Here is a 15,497-nt window from a genome sequence, read left to right as displayed (position 1 = left end):
TCTCCCTCTTTTGCTCATTTTTCTTTCTTTTCATATCTTCTCTCTTCTTCTCCTCCTTCTTTTCATCTCTCCTCCATCTTCTTCATTCATCTCCTCCATCTTCTTCATTCATCTCCTCCATCTTCTTTTGAAGAAGGTCATTCTCTCAATATGGGCGCTATTGAGGCAGAGTTTGGAAGGACTTCGGAGACGAGTTTAAAAAGAGACTTGACTGTTTACTTAATGTATTGTTTTTTCTTTTTTCTTTTTATTGTTTTGGCAATCCACCTTTTGTATAGGCTTGTTTAAGCCCCTCTTTGTACGTTGTAATACATCTTTATATTAATGAAAATTTATCACTTTATTTCACATACTCTATCTCTATATTTCCGAAATGATAACGCAATGAATAGACATACAATCTTGTGAAACTTTTTTTTTTTTTTTTTTTTTTAAAACTGTGGCCGACATCTAGGACCAAAGTCTCAGTTAATAGAAAGACTTTGCTCTGTGCTTATAAAAACAATCCGGCTTAATAATATTGAATCAAACAAATGATACTTAGGGTTGAAACTCCCATTAGGCAGGAAAAGAAAGAACATTATGATGGGTCTACTGAGTCGGCCTGGCACCATACCGCCGACCTTAGAGTACAATACTTGGGGCTATAATCCCTTATCTAAGAAAAAGGCGCTATTATGTATTTACAAGCGCTGTTCGGCATAGTAATATAGCATTTGAATCAATGACACTTAGGGCCAAAATGCTTGCTAAGAAAAAGATATCACCATAACCTTAATAGAGTTGTTTGGCACAACAATGCCAACCTGTGAAAAACGATACTTACCCCAAAACTAGCCGAGATGATAGCTCAATGCTCGATGCGGTGTAGGAAGTAACCATCCGAGGACATATCACCAGCAAAAAGAACAGCCCCCCTAGGCTACTGAATAGTGACGCGTTTCAACATCTTCTTAACACTCCTATTGGCATTAACTTTTTACAGTTTTTGAGCTGAGGATTGAGTAACTTAGAATTGTTATTAAGTAGCCAACCTTACAAAACTCAATCTTTTTCTCATCCAAGTAGTTGGTTTCCCCATAGGCTTGAGTCCGAGAACCATGCAATACCCTGGTTTTGTCCAGATACCCAGTTTTCTCATCCAAGTAGTTGGTTTCCCCATAGGCTTGAGTTTGAGGATCATGCAATGCCTTGGTTCTGTCCAAAACCTAGTTTTCTCATCCAAGTAGTTGGTTTCCCCACAGGCTTGAGTCCGAAGACCATGCAATGCCTTGGTTCTGTCCAAAACCTAGTTTTCTCATCCAAGTAGTTGGTTTCCCTATAGGCTTGAGTCCGAGGACCATGCAATGCCTTGGTTCTGTCCAAAACCCAGTTTTCTCATCCAAGTAGTTGGTTTCCCCATAGGCTTGAGTCCGAGGACCATGCAATGCCTTGGTTCTGTCCAAAACCCAGTTTTCTTATCTAAGTAGTTGGTTTCCCCATAGGCTTGAGTCCGAGGACCATGCAATGCCTTGGTTCTGTCCAAAATCCAGTTTTCTCATCCAAGTAGTTGGTTTCCCCATAGGCTTGAGTCCGAGGACCATGCAATGCCTTGGTTCTGTCCAAAACCTAGTTTTCCTCATCCAAGTAGTTGGTTTCCCCATAGTCTTGAGTCTGAGGACCATGCAATGCCTTGGTTCTGTCCAAAACCTAGTTTTCCTCATCCAAGTAGTTGGTTTCCCCATAGACTTGAGTCCGAGGACCATGCAATGCCTTGGTTCTGTCCAAAACCTAGTTTTCTCATTGCGTGGGACCTTGGCTTTAGGGGAGTTAGCTCCTCGACCGAGCCCCTAGAGTTATCCATGCGATTAACGCTACCTAGCGTAGCCCTTAGTCAAGAAGCGTAGCCCCTAGCGGAACTTTACACTAAAACTCTATAACCAGTTGTTAGAAATGACGAAGGAACTCTCTCAACCTACCACCTATACCAACACACAAGTCTTCCCCACAGACAGCGCCAATTGTAAGGACACGATTCGTAACGAACCGTAGCGGTGCTGGGCTCGCACGTAAAAAGGCCCAAACAATATCATTTGTAGAGCGTGGGTTTGAAAGGTTAGGCTTTGGTCACTAGGCGGTGGGTTTTTCGTGGTGTTCATGCGTGGTTAAGTTGTCTTCACCCTTGGAGTCTTTCTCCTGGAGGTGGGCTGGGAGGCTCTGGTTTTTCGGCCATTTTTCCCAGCCCCTTCTTTAGATTGCTTATTTTTCCTTTTATACTAGCCTGCGTTCACTGTCCTTCGTCCACGTATAGAGTCAACCTTTCCAAGACTGATACTTGTCCCATCAGCCCATACCCAAAGTCGTTGGGGGTGGTTGTAAAAGTCGAAGAATACGGCTCTGTCAGGTTCAGAGTATTAAATGGCAGTAAGGGCAGCTTTCCCTGGATATTTTAGATTTTTCTTCCAAGTTTTGGTCCTATACCATTTTTACCTCTCTTTCTCGTGGGACTTTGGGTCTGCCGAGGACTGAACTGTCCTCGGCTGTATCCCAAGGCCATCTTGTGCTTTATATTATTGAACTTGGGCCATAGTCCTCTTCGGCTTGGGCCTTTGGACTCCGCATGGGTAAATGGGCCTGGCCCATAAATTATTTGGGCCCCACAAAAACTTTTCTAAAATGATCTATTAATAAATGTTTTAAAGGCACCTGTTAACAAGACTCTACAATATAATATATCTCTACTTATATTTGGGCTAACCTAACTTTTCTTTTTACTTTTTAGAATCTGCCCGACCTAAGCCCTAACTTTAATTTTTTTTATTATATATTTCTTATTATAAAAATCTAAACCGTAACTTCACCAAACAAAACGTGTTGTGTTGTGTTCTCGGACGGCTCTTCTTCAAGTGTTTATCTTCTTTGTACTTCAAAGTAAAATTTTATTATACAGCTAGGTTTTAAGAAATTTTTCTTCTGAAAAAAAGTTTCAAAAAATTTAAAATTCTACATTGACTATAGTTCATTTTGCTAAAACTCTGTTAGTTAAGTTACAACAAATTTAAAATTCTACTCCAATTAAAATTCTATTTTAAAAAAAAATCAAGAATTTAAAAATGAAATTTAAAATTTATTTTAATAATCTACCGAAACTTGGTATATTTTAAATATAATATAAAATTTATATAAGAAATAATGGACTGAATAGAACTAATGGACAAAATAGGATTAAAGTGGATAGAATGGACCAAACGGGGCCAAATTGGACTGAAGGGGACCAATGTGAACTGAATAGGACTAAAGTGGACAAAATGGATGGAATAGGACCAAAGTGGACCTAACAACCTGAATAGAATTGAAGTGGATCAAAGTGGATAGAATTAATGACCGAATAGGACCAATGGATAGAATATGACCAATGTGGATTGAATAGGGCAAATGTAGACTTATTGGACCGAAATGGATTAAATATGACCAATGTGGACTGAATAGGGCAAATGTAGACTGATTGGACGTAATAGAACTTTAGTGGGCAGAATAGACTAAATAGGATCGGATAGAGATAAATTGAACCAAAAAGGATAGAATGGACTGAATAGAACCAATGTGGACCAAATAAGACTTTTGAATATTTTTCATTTTTATTGCATTTTTAGGTCTCATATTTCTTATCTCTAATGTCTATTTTAGTATTTTCTTTGTATTTTTTTTTAACTCAAAACTTAATATTTTAGCCTAAATATAATAAAATTTCATACTTTTCAACCCGAAGATTAAGAAAAAAGTGAATTTTTGAGCTAAACTTGAAAATAATACCTACAAAAAGAATTGATTTAAGGCCCAATTAAATGGACTGAAGGGAGACTGAAATTGACTGAGTGTACTAAATTGGACTGAGTAAAACAAATTGGACCAAACGGGACAGAAGTAGACCTAATGGGGTTGAATAAAAATTGTTTAATTTTTAGGGAGAACAAAATATCTTTAAAAATTTTAGAGAAAAAATTATATATTATATTACAATACAAAATAATTATTTATTTTCACGCATCTCGTGGGTCTGCGACTAGTTATATTAAAAGTAAAAAGATAAACAATTACAACACTACTGATGACAAGAAGCATTACATCTCATGTTCACACAAGTCATCCAAATAGAAGACCAATATTATAACATCTCAAGAGAATTAATTTTAATTTCATCTAATGAACATGATAGATGGAAATTGTATGAACCTTAGGATAGAAGACCAATATTATAACATCTCAAGTGAATTAATTTTAATTTCATCTAATGAACATGATAGATGGAAATTGTGTGAATCTTAGGATAATGAAACTCGGTAGTAAATAAGACGTATTCTAATAAAGAAAACAAAAAATATATTTTTTTTCCTTCAAAAATAATTACAAGTTGTAATGCTAAAATACAAAGCCATTAATTATGAAAATCGAAAAGAAGAGCAACAGGAAAAGCCTTGTGTTGTGGGTCTGTTCTTCGGGTTGTTATATGTTTCGGAAGTGTGGGTCTTATAGTTTACAAATACTACAACAAAAATAAATAGCCCAAACAGTGGGCTTTGGTTTTGTGGGTCGATTCTTCAGGTTGGACCTCAAATATAGGAGTATAAGCCTAGCACACACACAGACACACACACACACACACACATATATATATATATATATATATATATCCCAAAATTCGATTGATTTGAAAAATTTTATGGGCACGGGGTTATTATTTGGATAGCATGATTTTAGCATAACAAGTAAAAGAAAAGGTATGTTACATATATCAGATATATGTATATTCCCTCTCAAAATTTTGAACTATTTAATACATATAGATACAACTTTTCTAGATAACTCTCTTTTTTTCTTTTCATTTCCTCTTGCCACCATTGTGTTAGAAGTAAAAAGATAAACAATTACAGCACTACTGATGACAAGAAGTATTACATCTCATTTTCACACAAGTCATCCAAACAGATCGAAGACCAATATTATAACATCTCAAGTTAATTACTTTTAATTTCATCCAATGAACATGCTAGATGGAACTTGTTTCAATCTTAGGATAATGAAATTCTGTAGTGTATAAGAATTTTGAAAATCTTTATATTGGATATAAATTTTGAAAATCTACTGTTATATTGCACAAAGTTTCAAGAAGATCAAAGATCAATAATTATTTATTAAACAAATATTTAAATTTCAAAATTTTGTTGTTTAAAATTGTACATAAAAAATAATTTTATTGATAGAATAATAAATTAAAAAAAAATCCAATAAATAGTTTCGGTGGCCGTGGATTGTTAATGGATTTTGGTGGCCATAAGTTTGGTTCGAACTTCAATCTGAATTCCATTGCTGTTAAGATGAATCTTACAGTGTTTAGAATGACGTGGATAAATTGGCAAGTAGAATGATTTAATTGGAGAATCTAAGGAATTGTTTAAGAATGATGTGTACATTATAAATCTATAATACATGTATTTAAAATTGATAGTGTGGTACAATGGTGTTCTCTTATTTGGAATTAATAGGCTTAGACAACAAGTAGAGATGTGTGTTATTGCAATTGATATATAATAAAAAAGGTGACAATAATGAGTATATAAGAAAATAATATTACTCTGATCACAATTTGTCACGTGTGAAAATATTTTCTCCTCCTATTGCAAGTTTAGTATGGTTTATTTTGTAAGTGCAACTTTTAAAGATCTCTCTTTAGGTACATATTATTTTAACTTAACTTATTTCTTGAAGTCAAATAAGCAAATGTATTCTTTCTTAAAAAAAAAAAAATGCAGAGGACTTTAAATTTTTCTAAACGACAATTATCCTTAATTTAAAAGAAAATATTATTAGGAATGATTGATTTGTCACAATAGATATTAATTACTCAATTTGAAAATATAATTAGGGCGAACAAATGTGAATGACTTGACCCACTTATGTCATCCGACTCGGCCAATGTAGTGGATTTCAACTATTTTCAACTGCTTCTTCTATAACATGCAAATTGATGTTCATGTCAAGTGGAATAATGAAATTTATAAAACCTCACAATTTTAGAAGGACTCAATATTATTTAAAATTTTAAATGAAGTCATATTACATATACTTTTAATTTGGTAACATTTGTTAAGTGACACTTGTTAATTAGTATTTCTAAAGGAGATGTCATTGTCCCAATTCCTAACACTCAACTATTGAAATTATAAAAATATACACCCTAAAATAGATCAATTTAATATTTAGTAATATTTTTTGTCGTGTTCCCAACATAGTTGGACCCACAAGCATGGTTGTCAAAATCTTAATTTGAATTGTACGATTTTACGACCCCACCTACCTAAAACGACTCGGATCTTTCAAGGATCTTTGGTAAGATCACTACGATCGTTCAAGATCGGTAGAATTGTACGATTTTGACAATCCCAAATAATTTTGATATGTGGTAATCTTCTTTAACTTAACAGAAGACTTAATTAGTTGGATCAAAATGAAAAATAACATCTTAATAGACCCAGTTTGGCTATTCTAAGGTAGAGAGATAGAGTGTTAGTTGGATCTAAATGAAAAATAACATCCCAATAGAGTGTCACGTTTTGAGGTTTTTGGTCTCTTTAAATGATACTTACAAATGGACGTAGTGATGTATGATAATTACATTAAATAGATGCAAATTTTTTATTCGAATGTATAATTTTTATTATAATTTAACATATCAATGTGTTCTTTTTTTTTTTTCCCTCAAATAATGTAAGATTTTACAATTCACGATCCGATTTTACGATCTACGATTTCACCTATCTTTTATAATCCTACGTAGGACCCCGACTTTGACAAGCTTGCCCACAAGGCTCCAAGAAAAAATTATCATATAGCCAGGGATCTTATACATGAGCTTTAAAATGTAAATAAGAACAAAGAAATCTTTTAATTTTTTTTAGAAATTGAACATGAATTAATAAAAGAAAGATTTATACCTTTGTTTTTCCCCGTGAAGAAAACGCTACACAAATACAAGATTTGATTTAAATGACATTGAATATTTAGTAATATTATAAATTATTTAATACACATTTATATTTGTAATATTGTTAGGTTCTAAGGATTTAGGATAAAATATTTAGATTCCTGTTTTGTGTATGTTGGCAAACCAAGAATAAAAATATGTCTAGGTTAGGTGTTAGATATTGCTCAAGATTTTACAAATAAAAATTTAAGAATATTCAAGCTGCAGAAAGGAGAGTTCAAGTCTTATGAAGCGTACTGATCGAAAATTAGATTCGACCAATCGAATTTTGTTCAACAAGTCCAAGAGAGAAAAGTCCGTAGAGTTGGAGCTGCACATGATCGTGTTAGTAAGTTCTACTAGAGGTAGCATTAGATTTATGATTAAATCTTTTGTAAACTTCAATTCTTTTTCATGGATTTGTTTATCTTGAGAATAGTTAGATCAAATCCTCCTCAGGTTTTTATCTTAAAACTGTTTGCTTCATTGGTTTTTCTGGGTAATTATGTCGTTGTGTCTCATTCTTTTCTGTTGTGCATGATTTGAAATTTTGTTGTTTAACCTAGATCTTATAATTAACTTAAGTAATTACTTGGCTAATTCACTAAGTTTAAACAATATGTTTTAAGGGGTTTAAACAAACAAAAAAATATTAATCCAAATCATGAAATATGAATTTATCGAATGGAGAAGATTTTTTTTTGAATTATAAAAAAATTATTGATTTTATTTTTAAATAAAAAGGATTACTGAACTGTTTTTTTTTTAATCATGTTTTTGTTTCCTTTCGTTTAACAACTACGATGAGATTTTTTTCTCAAAAAAAAAAAGAAAAAGAAAAAAAAACAACGATGTGATTTTTTTTTTGGTTGTTGAAGAGAGAATGTGAATCTTAGTCCACGTACAACAATAATGTGAACACTAATTAGCTAGTCTTAGACAAGTCCTATACTTTATAGCCTATAGCTGAATATTCAATACTTCAATTCCTCGAAACTTTTGGAGCAATTTTTTATTTTTATTTTTTGAGAAACACTTTTGGAGCAATTTATTCAACACGCGGGATTCTTAATATTCTCAAACCTCATTATGACACCAAAAGAGGTAATAAAAAAAAGCCAAAAACAACACTCTTAATTTGTTAATAATTATCTTTGGTAAACTCTGAAGATATATAAAGAAGGGCTTTTGAGTGCTAAAACTAGTAGCCAAATATCCATTTTCATTAAACCAAACCAAAAGAGTCTGAGAAATGGCTTTGGCACCTTCAGAGAGCCTTGAATGGTCTCTACCAGTTGCAAGTGTTCAAGAGCTTGCAATCCAAAAGCTTGATATGGTGCCACTTAGATATGTAAGGGATGACTTGGACCAGACTACTCCTTCCAATCCTTCTCTTCGTGTACCTTTGATTGATATGAACAAGTTGGTCAACCCAGAATTCCGTGAAAAAGAGCTCCAAAAGCTTCGCTTTGCATGTCAAGAATGGGGAGTTTTCTAGGTAATTAATACAAAAAACATTAGGCAGTACTTCTTTTTTGTTGTTGTTGTTTCTTCTTCTTATAATACAAGAACATTAGGCACTATATATTGCTTTTCCTTCATTTTCCTTCACCACCTTAGCATGCCTGTTTATGGCTTTTGTAGTTCATATACTAATGAAACTCTTCCTATTGATCAAAATTCACCTTTCATAATTGCACTTTCTCTTTCTTCTTCTCTTATCTTTATTCTCCAAATCATTTACTAATTAATGAGATTCAAAAGACCATACTTTCTTCTTAAAACAACTTTATCTATGATATGAACTAAAACCAATAACTTATAATCTTTTTGGGCTCCAGTTAGTTTAATTGATAAAGTAACTAATGGTTGAATAAGAGATTTGAGATTCAATCTCCGCTTAAATTAAAAATCGATTAGTGTCTGAGTCTGATGATAAAAAACTATCGTCAATATTGAATAATGGATGCTATAGGTTGAAACTCTTAAAAAAAAATAAAATAAAAAACTTATAGTCTTCGATAGATCTTGAAGACAAATACGATGTACAACAAAGTGGTAATAATTAATTGTGACATATCTATGTGGCTAAAATAGATTACGTTTGTTTTCATGTGCAGAGTTCATGTTACAGGTCATTAAGATGCAATCCCATTAGTTATATTATTATTCTTTGTTTTACATACATACACACAGATATATATTTTTATATATATATAGCTAATTAATTAGCTGGTTGTTAATGAAACGCAATAATTTATACTTGTTTTACAATTATATCTACTTAAATTAAGTGTGAACAACCAGTACTCATCTGGTTATGGTTTTGAACAAATAATCATAAATTATAAGGTAACACGCAAAATAAATTTTTCTTAATAGAGTAAATTTGTTGACCAATTACATAATTTCAAAATTCAATGTCGTGTACTTTAGGATATTACTAAACAATTGAGAAAGCACAGTTCCTCGTGAACCATACATGCATAAAGTCTAATTTATGAAATAATAAAATATTTTGCTTTTTTTATTTTTATTTTTATTTTTATATGAAGTAATAGGTTATAGATAAAAAAAAACACCGTCATGTGACGGACCCATGTTAGGGCAAAGGGGGGCCATTGCCGCCCCCCCCCCCCCCCTCTCCCAATATTTTGAAAAAAATATAGCACTGTATCAGAAATAAATATAATACGTGTCTCAGAAATCATCAGTGCTTTTTTTTTTTTTTTGGGTTTTTTCTAATTTTGAATAATTGCTTGAAATTTGTGAAGAATTAAGGTTTTAGTGTTGTGATTTTTTTCAATGGAGAAAATTGAGAGAAAGGAGTGAATTCCCATATTGCTAGTAGTCATGTGAAAATGGAGATTTAACAGCCGGTACTGTTGCATATATTTGAAAATTAAAAACAGACAATACGCTCACTGAAAAATATTCACTGGGATATGATTATGCATAATTCTCAGTAGATATTAGTTTTGATTTTCATAAACTTTTTTTGTATTTATACTTTGTCCCTCCCAACTTCGAATCCTGGTTCCATCCCTACATGCTTGCATGACGAGTAAGGATAGAAAAGAAAATTCCAGTCAAGAAAATATGATAGAGACAAGCCAAATTTTCTGTGCAGCTATCTTGACCCACTGAGAATAATTCCATTAACAACATTATTATGCAGTATTTTTTTTTTTTTTTTTATGTTGTAGCGTTAAATTGAAGGGAGAGTGTTTTAAAAGTATTTTTTTAAAGAAATTTTTATTGCCCTTTGACCAATAGTTTTTCATATTTTTCTAAAAAGGAAATAAAAAAATAAAAAAAGAGAGAGTAAAATTGTTTGAATAGACAAGGAATGCATTCATGCATGAATGTCTTCTAATTGACAATTTGTTAGCCAAAAGTCCATAACGTTTGCCAAGACAATACGACTTTTTGCCCCCTTCATTTATGCTAATTTGATTTTTCAATAAAGTCAAAAAGAATCGAAAGCTTGTTGGCTGAGTCAAAATTAATTACTTCGTAGTATTATTATTATGAGGGGTAATTATTTAATAAGCAATACCCGTGAAGGTGTTTTAGTAGTAAGAAGCCTACTAACTCTTTACTGTTTGTGTCTGAAGTTGAGAGTTCAAGCATTGACACGCTTCATTAATTGTGTGGATATATAATCCCACGTCATTTATTAATAGGGTTCAAGTGAATCACTGAATTGGAGTGTCAGAGACAATAAACTCATAAGCAAGTTCTTTTATTTTTTGTTCAATTAAAAAAATAAGAGTTCTGGTACAAAGATAAAACAAAATAATTAGAGTAATATTTCTTCCTCTTATATATATACTAACTAGTAAAAAAAGAAAAAGAAAAAAGAGATGTCAATATGGTGAGACACACAATGTGTTACATGTGTAATGCATTTCTAGTCCAATCATATATGATGATGTTTAATGGGGTTGAAAAACCGTATGTACTAATCATTACTAAACTTTAAACATGATTCAGTAGTTTTTTTATTCCTCAATCTTGCAGATAATAAACCATGGAGTTCTTGATAAATCACTAAGCAAAATGAGACAGCAAGTTCAAGAGTTCTTTGACCTTCCTTTGCAAGAGAAGAAACGTTGGGCTCAAAAACCAGGAAGTCTCGAAGGTTATGGTCAGGCATTTGTCACTTCAGAGGAACAAAAGTTGGAGTGGAATGACATGATCTTCCTCAAAACTCTTCCCCTTCAAGATAGAAGTTTGAATTTCTGGCCAGAAAACCCTCAAGAGTTCAGGTAAATTCTAACTGATCGAGTCATAAGATTGACCAATTGATATACATACACGTATGATTCATGCATATAGATATAGACACCTAGCAATATGCTCATATGATGGGATGCTAGCTTAAGCATAACTTTATCGAAGTCAACATGAGTGAGGTGGATTTTTTTTCCCAAAGTATAAGAATAATATAAGATAAGAATATAAAATCATTGCCCATAGTATTAACGGTATTCCTAAAATATCTAGGATAGTCTAACATAGAATGTCTTTTATTTATTTTATATATGTTGAAGATATGGTAGGATTGGACTCCATAATAATTACTACTCTCATATTTTTGAGTTTGGAAAAGTACTTAATATTTTTCTTTTTCTTTTCTGGAGTATAATTTGTTTTTTTCTTCCCAATTTGGTGTGAATTTTAGAAAAACTCTGGAATCTTATTCTGAAGATATGAGGAATGCGGCAGTTTCTATTGTAAGGTTCATAACCATGGGGCTTGGACTTGAGGCTCAAAAATTTGGTGACACTTATAAAGAAGGAATGTACCAAATAAGGATGAATTGCTATCCTCCTTGTCCTGAACCTGAACGTGTTATTGGGCTTAATCCACATGCTGACATCTCCGGGATAACTCTCTTACTTGAGTGTGGCGACATGCCAGGATTGCAGGTTTTAAAAGATGAACACTGGGTTAATGTTGAACCTGTCAATGGTGCCATGGTTGTAAACCTTGGCCATGTCATGGAGGTAAATACCAAGACTTACATATAAATATTTGTTAGAATGACATAGCAATACCGTAGATATATACCGTTAACTATGATTTTTATAATGTATAATATCACTTTAGTTTTCTGAAATTCTAATGTGAGTTATAGTGTAAATTCCCTTGTTAAATAAATGACTACTTCCTTGAAATACACAACCACACCCGAATTATTTGAAGATAACAGACTATAAGATTGCAGTAGAGAAAAGTACAAATGCAAGGAAAACATAGTTAACAAACTTATAGCATTTACTTTGATCATGCAGATTATAAGCAATGGAAATTACAAAGCCCCAGATCATAGAGCAGTGGTGAACAATTCAAAACAAAGGCTGTCAATCGTTACTTTCTGCTATCCCAATTCATCAGTGGATATTGGACCAGCTGAGAAGCTTATCAAGCCAGGAAGCCCACCTGTATACAAGACCCTAACAAATGCAGAGTATTTTCATAGCTTTAACAATCGAAAGCTTGAAGATTCATTCATTGACAGCTTGAAAATCTAATTGTCATAAATTGGGCATTTAATCTAAGAGGCCAGTTGGCCCTTCAGCTCAAGTTGTAACATTTAAGTAATGGGGTAGCAGTGAGGAATAAACTTCTATACTAGATAACTTGTGCAACAGCTTTCAGATTTTGGTTATTTTGGCAAAAAGATAAGGCATGCAATGCATGCAATATATTTTCAACTTAGCATATGGACATTGCGAGGAAAAAAAATAAATAAAGAAAGAACAAAGAAATCTGTTTGATATTTATTAATATACTTTGCCAGATGGATTGATGTGTCTGAAATAGATCCCATGTTCTACAATACTACTGATTTTTCACCCAACACCATCATTCTTCTAAACTCCATTGCCGTTAAGATGAATCTGACAGTGTTTAGAATGACGTGGATAAATTGGCATGTGGAATGATTTAATTGGACAACTTAAGGAATTGATTAAGAATGATGTGTACATTATAAATCTATAATAACATGTATTTAAAAATTATTGATAGTGTGGTACAATGGTATTCTCTTATTTGGAATTAATTAAAGTTTAGACAACAAGTGATGTGTGTTATTGCAATTGATATATAATAAAAATGATGACAATGATAGGTATATATGAAAATAATATTACTTTGGTCACAATTTGTCACGTGTGAAAATATTTTCTCCTCATGTTGCTAGTTTAGTATGGTTTATTTTGTTAAGTGCAACTTTTAAAGATCTCTCGTTAGGTACATATTATTTTAACTTAAACTTATTTCTTGAAGTCAAATAAATAAGCAAATGTATTCTTTCTCAAAAAAAGAAAAAAGAAAAATGAAAAAAAAGAAGTTGACTTTAAGTTTTTCTAAACGACACTTGTCCTTAATTTTAAAGAAGTATTATTAGGAATGATTGATTTATCACAATAAATATTAATTACTCAATTTGAAAATATAATTAGGGTGAGCAAATATGAATGACTTGACCCACTCATCCTGTCATCCGACTCGGCCAATCTAATGGATTTCAACTATTTTCAACTGCTTCTTCTATAACATGCAAATTGATGTTCATGTTAAGTGGAATGATGAAATTTATAAAACCTCACAATTTTAGAAGGCCTCAATATTATTTAAAATTTTAAATGAAGTGGCATTACATATACTTTTAAATTGGTAATATTTATTGAGTGGCACTTGTTAATTAGTATTTCTAAAGGAGATGTCATTGTTCCAATTCCCAACACTCAACTATCGAAATTATAAAAATATACACCCTAAAATAGATAAATTTAATATTTAGTAATATTTTTTGTTGTGTTCCCACCATAGTTGGACTCACAAGCATGGTTGTCAAAATCTCAATTTGGATTTTACAATTTTATGATCCCACCTGACTAAAACGATCTGAATCTTTCAAGGACATTTGGTAGGATTGCTATGATTGTTCAAGATTGGTAAGATTATATGACTCTGACGATCCCAAATGATCATGGTTTCTTGTAATCTTCTTTAACTTGACTGAAAATTTAGTTGGATTTAAATGAAAAATAACATCATAATAGACTCAGTTTTGCTATTCTAAAGTAGAGAGACAGAGTGTCAGTTGGACCTAAATGAAAAATAATGTCGTAATAGAGTGTCACATTGTGAGGTTTTTGGCCTCTTTAAATAATGCTTACAAATGGATGTAGTTATGTATGGCAATTACATTAAATGGATGTTTTTTTTTTTTTTTTTTTTTTTTTTTTTTTTTTTTTTATGGATGAATGTACAATTTATATTATTATTTAACATACCAATGCATTTTTTTTCTCTCAAATAATATAGGATTTTATAATTCACAATCCGATCTTACAATTCACGATTCCACCTACCTCCTACGATCCTACGTAGGATCTCAATTTTGACAACCTTGCCCACAAGGCTTCAAGAAAAAATTATCATATAGCTAGGGATCTTGTACATGAGCATTAAAATGTAAATAAGAACAAAGAAATCTTTTAATTTTGTTTAGAAATTGAACATGAATAAATAAAAGAGAGATTTAAACCTTTGTTTTCTTGGTAAAGAAAACGCTACACAAATACAAGATTTGATTTAAATGGCATTGAATATGTAGTAATATTATAAGTCATTTAATACACATTATATTTGTAATTGTAGGGGCACGATTTGGGGCCCAAGCCCAAATTGTATGGAGTCTTGGTCTAATGAGCCCAATACAATGAATTTGTAGAGTATGAGTCAAAGAACTAGGTCTTAATGAATTGTGTAACGACTAATGTTGAATTAAAAGACAATCAAGCACAAATAAGAGATATTGGTGTCAATGGATTTTTAGTTCGAGGAGGCCAAAGTTATTGTATACTGATCACAGTTGGATATTAAGATAGTTTAGTATGCTATAGTGTTCTCTCTCTGTTTTTCACCACCCCCTTCTCATGGGGGTTCTTCCACATTATATAGCTCCTTTATGATCATCCAGACCTTACACTTGTTGATCATTTAGATCCTTACTTGAGTACCCATCCCATCAGATACCCCTTTTAGCCTTTTGTGAGTTGTGGTAGCTAAGGCAATACTGTTCAGAGATCCTCTCCACATTAATGCGGCTAGAAAAGTAGCTGCAACGCATTTAATGCGGTGGTAGTAGCTTTTCCTTAGATATTTCAAGTTTCATTCCCTCTCACATGTTTATGGGACGCATTTTAATTGCTAGAGTACATACTTGGACTGCATTCGCCGTGTTCGAGAAGGAATTCCTCCTCGGACATCCTTCTCTTCATCTCCCACTGATGAGACTTTTACTGGGAGTCATTTAATAATTATCTCCTCTTTCTCGGACTTGTTAGTGTCCTCGGACAAGGCCCAAGGTCCAAGGCCCAATACATTATTTTGGGCCCTAGTCCCTACAGTAATATTAATCTAAATTATGAAATATGAATTTATCAAATGGAGAAGATTTTTTTTTGAATAAAAA

General features: G+C 32.4%; 1 pseudogene; it reads left to right on the top strand.

Annotated features, from left to right (window-relative positions):
* Positions 1-8,225: 8,225 nt before the first annotated feature.
* On the top strand, positions 8,226-12,540 carry LOC115983941 (annotated as a pseudogene).
* The last annotated feature ends 2,957 nt before the right edge of the window (positions 12,541-15,497 follow it).

This window comes from Quercus lobata, chromosome 4, assembly GCF_001633185.2.
Source record: "Quercus lobata isolate SW786 chromosome 4, ValleyOak3.0 Primary Assembly, whole genome shotgun sequence".
NCBI classification, from domain to species: domain Eukaryota; kingdom Viridiplantae; phylum Streptophyta; class Magnoliopsida; order Fagales; family Fagaceae; genus Quercus; species Quercus lobata.
Note: the sequence above shows the minus strand (reverse complement) of the source record. Positions and strands in the feature narration are given on the sequence as shown.